General features: G+C 43.5%; 1 pseudogene; it reads left to right on the top strand.

Moving 5' to 3' along the window:
• The first annotated feature begins 12,352 nt into the window (after positions 1-12,352).
• LOC121826746 (phytanoyl-CoA dioxygenase, peroxisomal pseudogene) lies at positions 12,353-13,070 on the top strand (annotated as a pseudogene).
• The last annotated feature ends 435 nt before the right edge of the window (positions 13,071-13,505 follow it).

Raw genomic sequence — 13,505 nt, 5'->3', positions numbered from 1 at the left:
TGATGACATTCTAAAGTAGAATACCAGTGAGGAGAAGGGAAGCCAGCGAACAGACTTCAGACCATTGTGATATGGAATCTATAGGTTGCCAGGGGGAGGCAAGAGCAGAGGCCCAGACCACACAGCCTTTGAATTTGGATTCTCAGAACTCTCCTGAGCTGAGAGCAAAGGACTGCAGTGTGGGGAGAGAGATTGGTTCAGTTGGAGACATACTGAGTTTGGGATGAGTACAATCCACTTGTCTGTCAAAGCCAGGCTCATGGGTGAGCTCAAGGCCAGAACATATTCTGGATCTATACTAAATACCTCACCCAGCACTGTGCAGTTGGCATGATGTAATTCAACCTTTTCATCCTTGAGCTTCTTCTGCACAATGGTGACACTGATAGATCTACTCATCCTACTCCTTGAGCTGTGGTGAGGGGCAGCACTTAATATGCACTATGCACTTAGAACGGTGTCTGGTACATAACAAGTACTCAAGAAATCTTAGCTTCTGTCAGCATGCTGAGTGACAAGATCCCTACAAAATCATCATAAGAGACAAATTATTTTCTGTCTCTTTGTGTTCTTTTAAAATTTATTCAGGGGAGAAGTTCTAAGTGAGAATATAGGCAGCAGAGCTCAGAGAATTTCTGTGATCTTTCTAGAAGCAATGTCTAAACAGACGCCCAATGGCTGACTAGAGGCTGACCAGTCAGAGTGGACAAGACTGTCCCTGACAGTAAGTGGCAGCATGTCTGGGTGGGGGTCATCTGCGGAGGTCCCAGTGGGAGGTATTTGTGATAGTTAGCTTTGATTAGCCACTTGTCTGGATTGGGAAATGCCCAGGGACTAGGGGAGCACACTTCTGGGTGTGCCTGGGAGGACTTTCCTGCCAGGATTAACTAAGGGGTGTGGGTGGCTCCTTCTCTTTGCCTGAGGACCCAGTTGTAATTAAAGGGAGGAAGAGGGCAGTGAGTGCAGACTCTCCCTTCCCTGTTTCCTGGCTTCAAGAGGTGGGCTGCTCAGTTCCACCAGGCCCCTTCCCACCCTGATGAATGGAAATCTCTCTGGGATTGTGAGTCCACGGAAACCTTGGCCCCTCACATTGCTTTTTGTTGTTGTTGTTGTTATTTTCTCACAGCAATCAAGAGTCTGACGAATCCAGTGATCTTTGGGGTGTCTGTGGAGGTATCTGGGAAGGGACTGTGCAGGGAGTAGTTGTGAGGGGTAGCTGTGAAGGTCCCTGTAGTGAGTGATAGTTTCTCTGCACAGGTCAGGTTTTGGAAGAGGCCCCTCCCACCAAGTGAGCAGGAAAAACATACCGTTGACAGTGAATTCTGAAAAGATTACTGTTTCTTTTTGAACACCATTTCTCTGTCTCATAACTTAAAGCTACCGCATACCAACTTCCTGCTTTTAGCCTCTGGAAAATTCTAGGGCTCCCTTAAAACAGTTCTTGGGTTACAGGTCAGGGGGAGGTAAATGTGTCCTTTTGCTCCGTGAGCGGAAACTCTGCTGGAATTTGCTTGCTGAAAACCAGGTCTTCTCCGATGGAATGATAAATGGAGAAGGATCGAAGGCCTGGGGTCAGGCATTCTCATTCAGTGAGGGTGATAGCCTTCAGTCTGCTCAAAACACTTGCTATTTCCAGAGTCGCTTTCTTCAGAAGTGTTGATCAATGCTACCTTTCTGGAAATCAATTCTGTCTTGAAATACAATTTACACTGTCTATTACTTCGTCTTCTTTTAGTGAATTAAACTCTAACCAAGCTTATTTCTTGGTTTGCATTTTTCCCTTAATTATTCTGAGCTAAGCTCTCCTCCGCAGTGCTACAGAAAATGGATAAAATATGCGCTTGAGTGTGGCGCAGCAGCGACAGACACCCACACGGCAAACCCGGCTGTGTGGGATGCTGCCTCTCTCGCAAGTCATCTCAGGTCAGAAACACCTCTGCTCCCAGAGAGTGCCATTTAGAGACCCCCCCACTCCCCAGGCCTCTCAGGCATTTCAGGAGAGTCATGGGGCAGTCCATGGTTCTGCATCCCCTCAAGAATAGGACCAGGACTATTTTTCTGCCTCTAGAAGAATCCAAAGGATTCTCTGATTATTCAGCCTGACAGGAAACCCAATGTACCATTTCCACAGAATTTCAAGCTTAGAGGAGTGGGGTGGTATTGTGTTCCCCAAAATATTGTGTACCTTAAAAAACTTATCTGGGGTCAGAGAACAGAAAAGCCACTAGTTAGGCAGTGATAGCACACGCCTTTAATCATAGCATTCCAGAGGCAGAAATCCATCTGGGATCTCTGTGAGTTCAAGGCCACATTGGAAACAGCCAGGCATGGTGACTCACGCCTTTAATCCCAGAAAGCCAGCCTTTAATCCCAGGGAGTGATGGTAGAAAGCAGAAAGGTATATAAGGTGTGAGGACCAGAAACTAGAAGCATTTGGCTGGTTAAGCATGGGTTGCTTAAGCTTCAGGCTTTCGAGCAGCAGTTCAGCTGAGACCCATTCTGGATGAGGACTCAGAGGCCTCCAGTCTGAAGAGACAAGACCAGCTGAGGATCCGGCGAGGTGAGATAGCTGTGGCTTGTTCTGTCTCTCTGACCTTCCAGTATTCACCCCAATAACTGGCCTCAGGTTTGATTTTATTAATAAGAATTTTTAAGATTCCTGCTACAGAGGAGTTTGCTTCTTTATCATCTAATTAGCAAAAATTCTTTTAAAAAATAGCATTAGTACATATCACTGTGGGACCCTAGGAAACAGCAAAGAATTTCAGTGGCCAACGTGACAAGTGACCTCTATGCCACAGACATAGACTAGTGGCATGTTCTTTGAAGGTGTTTGGTTTTTTGCCTGTCCTTTCCCACAATACAGATTCAAGGCCTCCCATTGTCACAGACATCTTGGCACCCTGAAGACAAAGTTCACACACTGATTGTGAGGGAGCACGAAGGCTTCTAAATGATATCATGGAGACATCCCTCTGGTTGTCCACTGCATGTGTCTAAACTTCATGTTGTCTGAAAGAAACAGAGGAACAAATTATGATGGACTTTATTTGTGTTGTTATGATTTGAATGTGAAATATCCTCCATAGGGTCATGTGACTGGACACAGTTTCAGCTAGGATATGCTGTTCTGGGAGATGGGGCCTGACAGGTGGAGGGTCAACTGAAAAACTGCCTTTGGGGGTTACAGACCAGCCTTGCTTCTGCCCATAATCTGCTTTGTGGTTGACTGCCATGATGTGACCAGCTGCCACAACATGAAGCTCTTCAGCCATCATTCCTTCCCAGCCCTGATGGGTGAAATACCCTGAAAGCAGGAGCCGACAGACAGACAGACAGACAGACAGACAGATGATAGACAGGTGATAGATACACAGATAATAAATATAGATGATAGATAGGTAGATCCTCCCTTAAGTTGTATCTTGACTTAGGGATGGAAAAAATTGACTGGTGCAGGCTGATGTGAGCTGCCACTCAGGAGAGAGAGAGAGAGAGAGAGAGGCGGGGGTGGGGGGGGTGGGGAGGGTGGGATTGAGCTGTGCCTTACAGGTTCTACCAAGTTTTAAAGGGAAAAACCACAAGTGGGGAGGTGGTTGTCCCAATTCAGACTGGTGCAGAGGGTGATCAGCTAGGTGTTGTGTGAAAGGGGATTGGACAGGGTACAGATGATGCAGTATTCAGGGATGGAGGGAAAGGGACAAGAACAAAGACATTGAGGGGAAAGGAACAGGAGTGGGTGGGAGACCCTGGTGTCACTGAGAAAAAAAAATTGAAAGCCAAAATGATACTGTGTGATTCCCTTCAGATACAGTTCAAGAACAGATGAAGCGAATCTATGGTTACTTTGGACTCTAAGTGGCCTCAGAGGGTGCCTGGAGCTTCTGCTTGGTGATGCTGATGGGTTCCCCTTGTTTTGAAAAGTGTTTACCCACATATTAGCTATGACGACTTTGTTATGCTCTAAGTCTCTGAACATACAATTATTTAAGTCTACGATGTTCTGCTTTACTGGAAACCATGCCCTCTGCAGAACTGCAAGAAGCCGTGTGTGGTGCAAGCTCATTGTGGGGAGTCATGACTGAAGTCCAGTTTCCGGTGTCCTTCTGGACTAGCATTCTGGGATCCCCCAATCTTTTGACGATTTGATTTTTATTTTTCCACAAGTTAAATGAATTCGAGGTCATCACAATAGCTTCCTTTGAAAATTGTATGGTCAGGAAAGTACATCAGCTCTTGACTCTGCAAGGATTACTGTTATGAGCACTTTGGCACATGAACGTTTTGTGAGATGCACACACGTTCTCTCGGGCAGTCACTGGGGGTGGGACTGGGGGCTGTGTCGGGTCTCCACTCAGCCTCAGGGGATCCTGCCAAGGAGCCGCCAGAGTCGCACCCGACTCTGTCCCAACCAGAGGAGTGTGGGTGTTCCAGTTGCTTCACACCTCACATTCTTGCTGTCACTTGGTGCTGCTGGTCGATCTTTATCTTAAATGGTTGGATATGGAGAGGACCACACTGTCGTCCGCTCAGATTTACATCTTCCTTACAGTTCTGTACACTGAGCACCTTCACACAGATGTATTCAGCATCTGCCTTTTAAGAAGCATTCTTGCCCAACCTGTTTGCTCATTTTCGGTCACTCCTCTTTTTAGTGGAATTTCAGTTTATATTCTGAATGTGAGTCTTCTCCTTCGTATGTGCGTATGAACATTTTCCTCATTTCAATTTCCAGCTTCCTAATGATGTTTTATGATAAACGGATGTTTTTGTATCTTGGCAAAATTCAATTTATCTTTTTTTCCTTTATGATTAGATGTTCTACATTTAATTTAAGAAAGTTCTGCCTATTGTATGACCATGGGGATATTAATATGTATTTCCCTTTTAAGGTTGTTTTAGTTTTCACACTTAAGATACATATATTTTTTTCTCATGTATATTAGGCTCATGTTATATTTTTGCATATGGTGTGAAGCAAAGGTCAAAATGGATTTTTAAATTATGGGTGGGAAAGACCCAGCCCTTGTTTATAAAAGACTACTGCTTTCTCCTCCTCCTCCATATTTGTTTATTTAATATGTATGGATAGTGTACCTGCATGTATGTCTGTGCACCATACCCACAGAGGCCCCTGGAATTGGAGTAACACATGGTTGTGAGCCACTGTGTGGGTGCTGAGAATCAAGCTCAGGTCCTCTAGAAGAGCAGCCAGTGCTTTTAACCATTGAGCCATCTCTCCAGCCATAACAGCTGCTTTCTGGATGCAGTAGTTACTTTTATCACAAGCATGTAAGACACTTGATCTGTTCTAACTTTATTTATAGGCAGTTCTGGGGCTGAGTCCAGGGCTTCCTGTGTACTAGGCAAATGCTCAACCACTGAACTATATACATCCATCACGAGTTATTTCCTGCTAGTAGAAGCCAGAGACTAACATTGGTATAGAGTATGAGTTTATATATCTTTATATTTTCCGCCATATCTTTAAGTAGTTCCAAGAATACAGTTTTAAATATGTGTCTAATAGTCTACCACAAATCTATGCAATCATTCCCTTGATAGAGATATGTGTCCTCTAACTTCTATTCATAATAGGTGATTCAAAGGTGTTATCCCTTTTCGTAAATATTTGCATGCACATGTCATTACTTCCTGTAAGTGAGCTCCCAGAAATGCACAGAATCTGGCATGGGGAGCAGGCTCAACTGGTTAAGAATGCTTGCCGTGTAAGCACACAGCCCTGCGTCTGGTTCAGAACCCAGCATCTGTGTCAAAAAGCTGGGCTTGGCCACACACGTGCCCAGAACCCCAGTGTGGTAGAGTCTGAAGAGAAGGAGGTGGAGACAGGCAGATGGCTAGGGTTGCTGAGACACCAGCATAGCTCCACATTCAGTGAGAAACCCTGTCTCAGTGGAATAAAGCAAAGAAAGAACCAGGCACCCAATGTTGCCCCTCCCCCCCCCCGCCACCTCTGTGCATGTACCCACACACATATGTGCACATATCACACATAGACCACACATACACACACACAGAATTTTTAAAATATTTGATAATATTTTAAGTAATAAACTAGAACAGAGTTAAACCCACACGTGGTAAATGCATGTTTGAAATCTCTTATTCTGCAGCTGAGAAGCCAACACGCTCCCTTTTCAAACACAAATATATTTACTTAACTTTTCTTCCAACAAACTGCTGGATTTTTCTAATGTTTACGCAGGCATTCCACAGATTGGAAATTACTCAGTCTCAATGTGAGGTTAGCTGTCCTGAGAAACGATTAAAAACTTCCAGGAGCTGGAGAGATGGTTCAGCAGTTAAGAGTACTTGTTGCTTTTATGGAGGACCCAGGTTCAGTTCCCAGCATCCACATGATGGCTTACAACCATCTGTAACTCTGGTTCCAGAGGTTATGACACCCTCTTCTGGCCTTTGGAGGCACCAGGCATGCATGTGGTACACATACATACATGCAGGCAAAACACTCACACACATAAAAGAAAATAAATCTAAACAAGAAACCCAGCATTTTTGTGGACTTTTTGTGTTTTGCTTTGTTCTGGCATTTTTATCTTACTGGTCTCTTGCTTATTTGTGTTTTTGTTTTTGTATTTCTTGTTTTGTTTTTGAAAGAGAGAGAACACAAAGTTGGGTAAGTAGGGGGGTGGGGAGCATCTGGGAGCAACTGGGGGAGGGGAAAACATGATTAAAATATAATGTATTAAAAAACAAACACAAAGTAATGCAACATACAAGACTGCCTATGGTTTCTTGTACTTGCCTCCTCAAAATTCAGGTAACAGCGAGGAGCGCAGCGCTGGCACTCAGCACGCGCTCTATGTTCTTTCGGTTCATGGGTTCCTCCCCTTCCTGTCACCTGTCACCATCTTCCTTGATTTCCAGGCTCATGCAGGGGCCGAGAGTGAAATGGAAACACCACAGGGCTTGGGAGGGATGAGTTCTTGAGGAGGAAGGCCTCTCCGAGTCTCCTGGGGTGTAGAGAATGGAGATGGCCGGTTAACACTCCACAGAGCTTTCTGCTCCACACTTTAGCTTAATTAAAAAGAAAGAGGAGATGAAAGAGGAGAGGCAGGGTGTGAGGACAGGAACCGTCTCTCAAGGACCCCTGTCTTATAGGGAAGACTGTGAGTCACTGTGGTCACCTTGCCAGGCTGGACTCCGAGGCAGAGGACCCACGCCGGCTGTTCCTTCTGAGTCAGAGATGGGACTCTCTTGGTTGCCATGGTGACGGAGGGCTTCATGGGAAGGTGCCCACTTATCTTTACAAGGATTTATTCTTGAGAGCAAAGTCAAGATCACATCCCTCAGGAATCAGGGGCGGTAGCCTTTGTGTTTTGACACGCTTACCGGGGTCACGGTGAGAACATTGTACCTGCCTCCCTCGGCTTGCTGGTCTACCCCGCCGCCTGGGCTGGTGAGGGTCTGAAACACAAGCACATGGTTTAGGGGCATGCGCCTTCCTTTCTCAGTGTGGAAGGCGACGGAGCAGCCAGTGACCCCGAGCACAAGCGTACAGGTGTACATCCCTCGGGGACGCCTGTCTGACACTACAGCTCTAATGCGAGCCTTCCTGAGCAAGCAAGATGGATGAAGGCCATCATTAAATGAACATCTCTGTTCTCATGGTTTTGTTTTATTGTGTGTGTGCATGTGTGTATGTGTGTGTATGTATATGTTATATGTGTGTATTTGTGTGAGTATATGTGTATGTGTATACATGCATGTATGTGCATGAATATACATGTGTATATGTGAATATGTGTATAGGCATGTGGGGGGGTATGTATGTGTTTGTGTATAGGTAAGTGTACGTGTGTGTGCATGTGTATGTATATTGTGTGCATGCATATATGTATATGCATGTGTGTATGTGTCTATATGTATGTGTGTATATGCCTATGTATGCATGCATGTAGGTTGTGTATATGTGTATACGTGAGTGTATTTGTGTTTGTATGTGCATGTGTGTGTATATGCATGTGTATTCATAGGTGTGTATGTATATGTATTTGTGTTGTATGTGTTTATGTGCATCTGGTTGTGTGTGTATGTACATGTGAGTGTGCTGCCCTTGTTCCTTATTAGTTTTTACTTTTCTTGTAACATTACTTTGAAAAGCTTCCAATTTTTGTCTTGGTCAAACAAATTTGCAAAAGGAAATGTCTGAGGGGCTGGGGAAAGATCAGCCAATGAAGTGGTTCTGTGTGCTTGCACCCCAGCATCCCTGGGGGCCAGCCAGCCCGCTCTAATTGGTGAGCCACAGGTCCAGTGACAGACTGAACCTCAAAAGACAAGGTGGATGGCTCCGAAGGAACAACACCTGAGGGTGACCTCCAGCTCCCGCGTCTACATCCACAGGTGCACACGCACACACACAGAAACATCTACACACTCACAAAAGAAAAGAAAAGAGTCTGTGACTACTGCAGGGGTGAGACCGGGTGGTCAAGGAGTCGGACAGGAGGGACCTGAGGAAGGCTGCAGCTGAGCGTCGCCAGCCGGGTCTTCATGTCGATGTGGGGAGCCAAGGACACCAGCTCCCGAGGGTCACGATGCCCCTTGGGTGGCTGAACATCCTCGAAGCTGTAGTCGGGTTCTTCTCGTGGTATCAGAACGAATCGCCAGGACATTTCTCTAATTGCCCCGCAGAAACACTAATGAGGGATCCCGTTTGTGCTCAGAAGACCCTGGTTTCATTTAATGCCATAGCCACCTGCATTATGATGTTACTTGCTCCCCCACTTGCCCCTGCCCCACACACCTTGTGAACTTTTCAAGATGGTGGGAAGAAATACCCCAGCCCACTATGATCTGGGAGGGGAGAAAGGTTCACCTTCATGAATATGTGAATTATCTTGTGAATATTTGTAAAATTCCTTTAAATCTTCTGCTACCTCCCCCCAACCCCGTCTCCTTGAGGTTAGTCTACCCCTCCAGTCCCTACCCCTGTGACAGGTTGGACTGCGGCTCAGACTAAGCCCAAGCATAAGTCAAATTACTAAACTGTCTTATTAATAAAAACCCAGAGCCAGATATTGGGGTTAAAACTGAGAGATCAGAGGAATAGGACAGACCACAGCCAACCTCACCTTACTGACACCTCAGCCTCCAAAAAGACCTACTTCCTGTATACCCACGCCTATATGCCTTTCTGTCCCTGCAGTCTCAGTTCCTCTCTCTGCCCAGCTACATCACTTCCTCTTCCTGCCCAACTCTGTCATTTCCTGTCTGTCTGTACAGACCTCCAGACTTTTATGGTTAACTAGTGTTGGAATTCAAGGCATGTGCCACCATGCCTGGCTCTGTTCCCAGTGTGACATTAACTCACAGCGATCTGGATGGATCTCTGCCTCCCGAATGCTAGGATTAAAGGTGTGTGTTACATTGCTTGACTTCTATGTTTAATATAGTGGCTGGCTTTTCCTCTGAACTTCAGATAAGCCTTATTAGGGTGAACAATATTTTGGGGGACACAATATATCACCACATTTCTCCCTTTTTTGTCTAAAATAAAAAAATTATAACTAATATAAGAAAAACTATATGCAATAAGTACAATATATATAATATATACAAGCAATAAATACATCAATAATGTCCAGTCCATTTACATTTGACAAATTCAGATAAAATATTCCATTATCTATCCTATTTTTGTGAATCCAAAGGATTGTATCTAATTTATCTTCTATCCAAATTTGCATAACCAAAACTATCTTTTGATATCTTTCAAACTTAACATCTCTTTAATGAGTTTCTTTTCTGAATTTTTTAACAAGGAAAGTTATAACTATCTAATCTTCAACTCCCATGGGGACTCAAGAAGAAAATCATATTACCTAGTAAAACAGAAAGTGCAAACAAGTGACTTCCAAAAAATGTGAGTAATGACAGTTATGCCTGGACAGTCACCCGAGGTTTCTCTGCAACATTGGGGCATCATCTTCAGCCTACAGGCTTAGCATATCTGACAGACTCCTCTGTGAAGCAGGATTTTCTAAAGAGCCTTCCTACCTTGTCTTGGCAAGGACCGGCAGTCCTTTGTTTTGTGTCCTGCTTGTCCATATTGGACAGCATACTGTCAGCAGTCAATGCAAGGGCACTTTGTTGCCCAGTGGCTAACTTTTGCCAAAATGAAAGTAAACTCCATGTGGAGTTTCTTCGATACCCATCATTTTCTCTGAAGTATATTGGTGCTGCCAGGAGCAGACATGTTTCATTGTCATAAAAAAAAAGAAAAAAACTATGTTATTAAAACATCTTAAATGCCATATTCTGGGGATCTCTGAAGTGTTTGAAGATGGTCTGTCTGTCTAAAATATATCTCTGATTAACCATGAAAACACCTACCATGACTACAAGTTCAATTGTAATGACTAACTACTAATTCTCATGTCTCTATATCCTAATAGTTGATAATAATAACTTTCAAGGATTAGCAAATTGATTTACATTGTTAAGTGAACTGTATAGATACAATACCTTGAACAAGATTAGAAATATATATACAGTATTTTCTAACAAAATCAATCTCATTTGATTTTTTTGTATCAATATACATAATTTGTCATACAATATACAAAACTCCGATTCAATGTAAAATATTTAAAACTAGTAGTTGCTTTCCAAAAGTAGATTCTGCGGCGCGCTCCTCGGCCAGCGAGGAAGAACGACCACCATGTGAGGATCCTTCTCAGAACACACTTTATTGGAGCGCCTCTTGATTAAGGGAGAGCAGGAGGTGAGGGGCCCCAAGGACTAAACTGCAGCTGCTTATAAAGGGAATCAGGCAAACGTGCCGTACTGTGATTGGGTCCCGCCAGAATGCAAGCATGGGGAGCCACGGGATAGGCTGAGGACATAAGGCCAATTACCATACTCGTGCATCATAGCCAAATATGGAGTTGTTTACAGCTAGGCTACCAGGAAGCCAGCGCCATCTTTGAATCGCGGCTCCCTACAAGATTCAATAATGTACCTTTTTATCTTATCATATCTATATAAGTCTATATAAATCAATCTCAAATTATATACATAATTGTATATAATATACAAAAATCCAATCCAATATAAAATATTTAAAACTAGTAGTTGCCTTTTAAAAGTAGATTCAATAATCTACCTTTTTATCTATATCCTCTCTTTTTTCTTTTCAGAGTAGATTCAATAATCTACCCTTTATTCTATCATTTCTATATCTTTTTTCAAAGTATATTCAATAATCTACCTCTTATCTATATCCTCTTTTTTTTCAAACAAGAACCTTAAATCTAATCTCCTTTGTTTAGCCTTTAACTCCTGACCATTAACAATAACAACTTGTAACCAACCATTCTAAACAATGACAATTATCCAAAACCCATTGAAAAACCAAAACCCACCCACCCCACCTCTTGGGAATGTGAGCATTGTGTTCTTAAAATTACTTCCTGAAGTCTGGGGGCAAAGGCATATTTAGGGGATCCTGAAAAGAAAAATTTTGAGTTAGTTGTCAAGTCCTGGGAGAGGTAGCTATATCATTTGTTGTCCAGTCTCGGCATAATGTGAAAATACAGAGCTTATCTCAAGTCCTTACTCGAGTAGTCTGTGAGGCTGGATCATCTCAGCTAGCCATCTTGAAATTTTCCTGAGCAGTTTGTAGTCCAAAGCTGATCTTTGGGTGGTGTTTGTCAACTTAGTGGTGTTATTATTGTCCATGTGGAATCGTCACTATGGGGCCCCATCATCTTTTTGGAGACTTCAAAGTTGCTGTTAGGCCTGGTCATGGTTCACTACAGAAAACTGATAGAAACTCCAACACAAAAACATGTATAGGCAGCTAGCTGAAGCCTTTTTTTCTAGAATTAGTTAGTATTCTATATGACCATTAATATCATAACAAAAGTTTAAAATACATAAATGTAAATCTTATTAATTTTAATATAAAATTCATACCTTAAGAAAAATTTTAAAGAATCAAAATAGAACCAAAGAATTGTGAGATTAGTGGCAATTAGAATAGCCTCTTAAGGTCTGCTGGCTTCTACCATGGGCCATCAGCGAGCTGGGGTCCAGCTGCAGGTCGTTCTGAGACACCTCAGCTGACTCTTAGCCCTACCTTTGTAGCTCACCCCATATCAGGGCCAGTGTCCTCTGTCAGTTCCTATCCTCAACAATTCCAGTAGACTTTGGATAATAATGTCCTAAGCCTGGAGCAGAGAAAACTTTATGAAGAAAATGGGTTTCTTGTCATTAAAAATCTGGTATCTGAGGATGATAGTCAACATTTTTGAGCTGAGTTTGAAAAAATCTGCAGAAAGGCGTGAAGCCACCAGGGATAATGGTAATGAGAGATGTGACCATCGCAAAACCAGATTATACACCAAGAGAGAAAGTGGTTACGACGATCCAGGATTTCCAAGAAGACAAGGAGCTTTTTAGATACTGCACCCTCCCCCAGGTTCTGAAATATGTGGAGTGTTTTACTGGACCCAGTATCATGGCTATGCACACACCGTTGATAAACAAACCTCCAGATTCTGGCAAGAAGACACCCCGGCATCCCTCGCATCAGGATCTGCACTATTTCCCCTTCTGGCCTAGCGATCGTATTGTTTGTGCTTGAACCACCATGGAGCATACTGACAGAAACAACAGTTGTCTGGCTGTGCTCCCAGACACCCACAAAGGCACACTGAAGCCACACGGTCACCCCAAGTGGGAGGGAGGGGTTAACAAAATGTACCCTGGCAGCCAAGACTACAAGCGGGCGACAACAAGAGGGTGCATCTGGTGATGGAAAAGGGAGACACTGTTTTCGCCACCCTTCGCTCATCCATGGATCTGGTCGGAACAACACTCAAGGATTTCACAAGGCAATTTCCTGCCACTATGCCAGTTCTGACTGCCACTATGCCAACGTGAAGGGCACCAGTCAAGAAATCATCCGGAGGGAAATTAAAGAATTAGTGGAGAAATAGCATGGATTACAAAGCAACACTGAGTTTAAGGATATTTAGATGTTTCGAGGCCGATCTGTGAAAGGGGAGAGAACAAACCTTTGAAATAGCTCTTTAAGAGTGTGATACGATGGTGAGTGCCTATAATCCCAACACTCACGAGACTAAGACAAGAGAATCGTGAGTTCGAGTACAGCCCAGGCTACATAGCAAGATACTGTCTCCTCCCCTTTCCCCCATAGACAAAACAAAAATAGTTAGCTCTTCGTTATAATTCTTTTAAAAGAAACATCAAAGGAAGACATCTCAGGAAAATGTTTTCTTATTGAGATGATGCCATCTTTTCTATCTCCTGTTTATGAATCAGGACATGAACTGGGGCCTTAACTGCCCAGATTGAATTATGTGGTACTGTTGTTTTGACTGAGTAAAGTATTACTGCTTTAAGAAAAACTAACTTGGGGTATAACTAATAAAGGTGACTGAGTGTGTGTGTGTGTGTGTGTGTGTGTGTGTGTGTGTGTGTGTGTGTGTAAAATA

Source organism: Peromyscus maniculatus, chromosome 15, assembly GCF_049852395.1.
Source record: "Peromyscus maniculatus bairdii isolate BWxNUB_F1_BW_parent chromosome 15, HU_Pman_BW_mat_3.1, whole genome shotgun sequence".
Lineage (NCBI taxonomy): Eukaryota > Metazoa > Chordata > Mammalia > Rodentia > Cricetidae > Peromyscus > Peromyscus maniculatus.
Note: the sequence above shows the minus strand (reverse complement) of the source record. Positions and strands in the feature narration are given on the sequence as shown.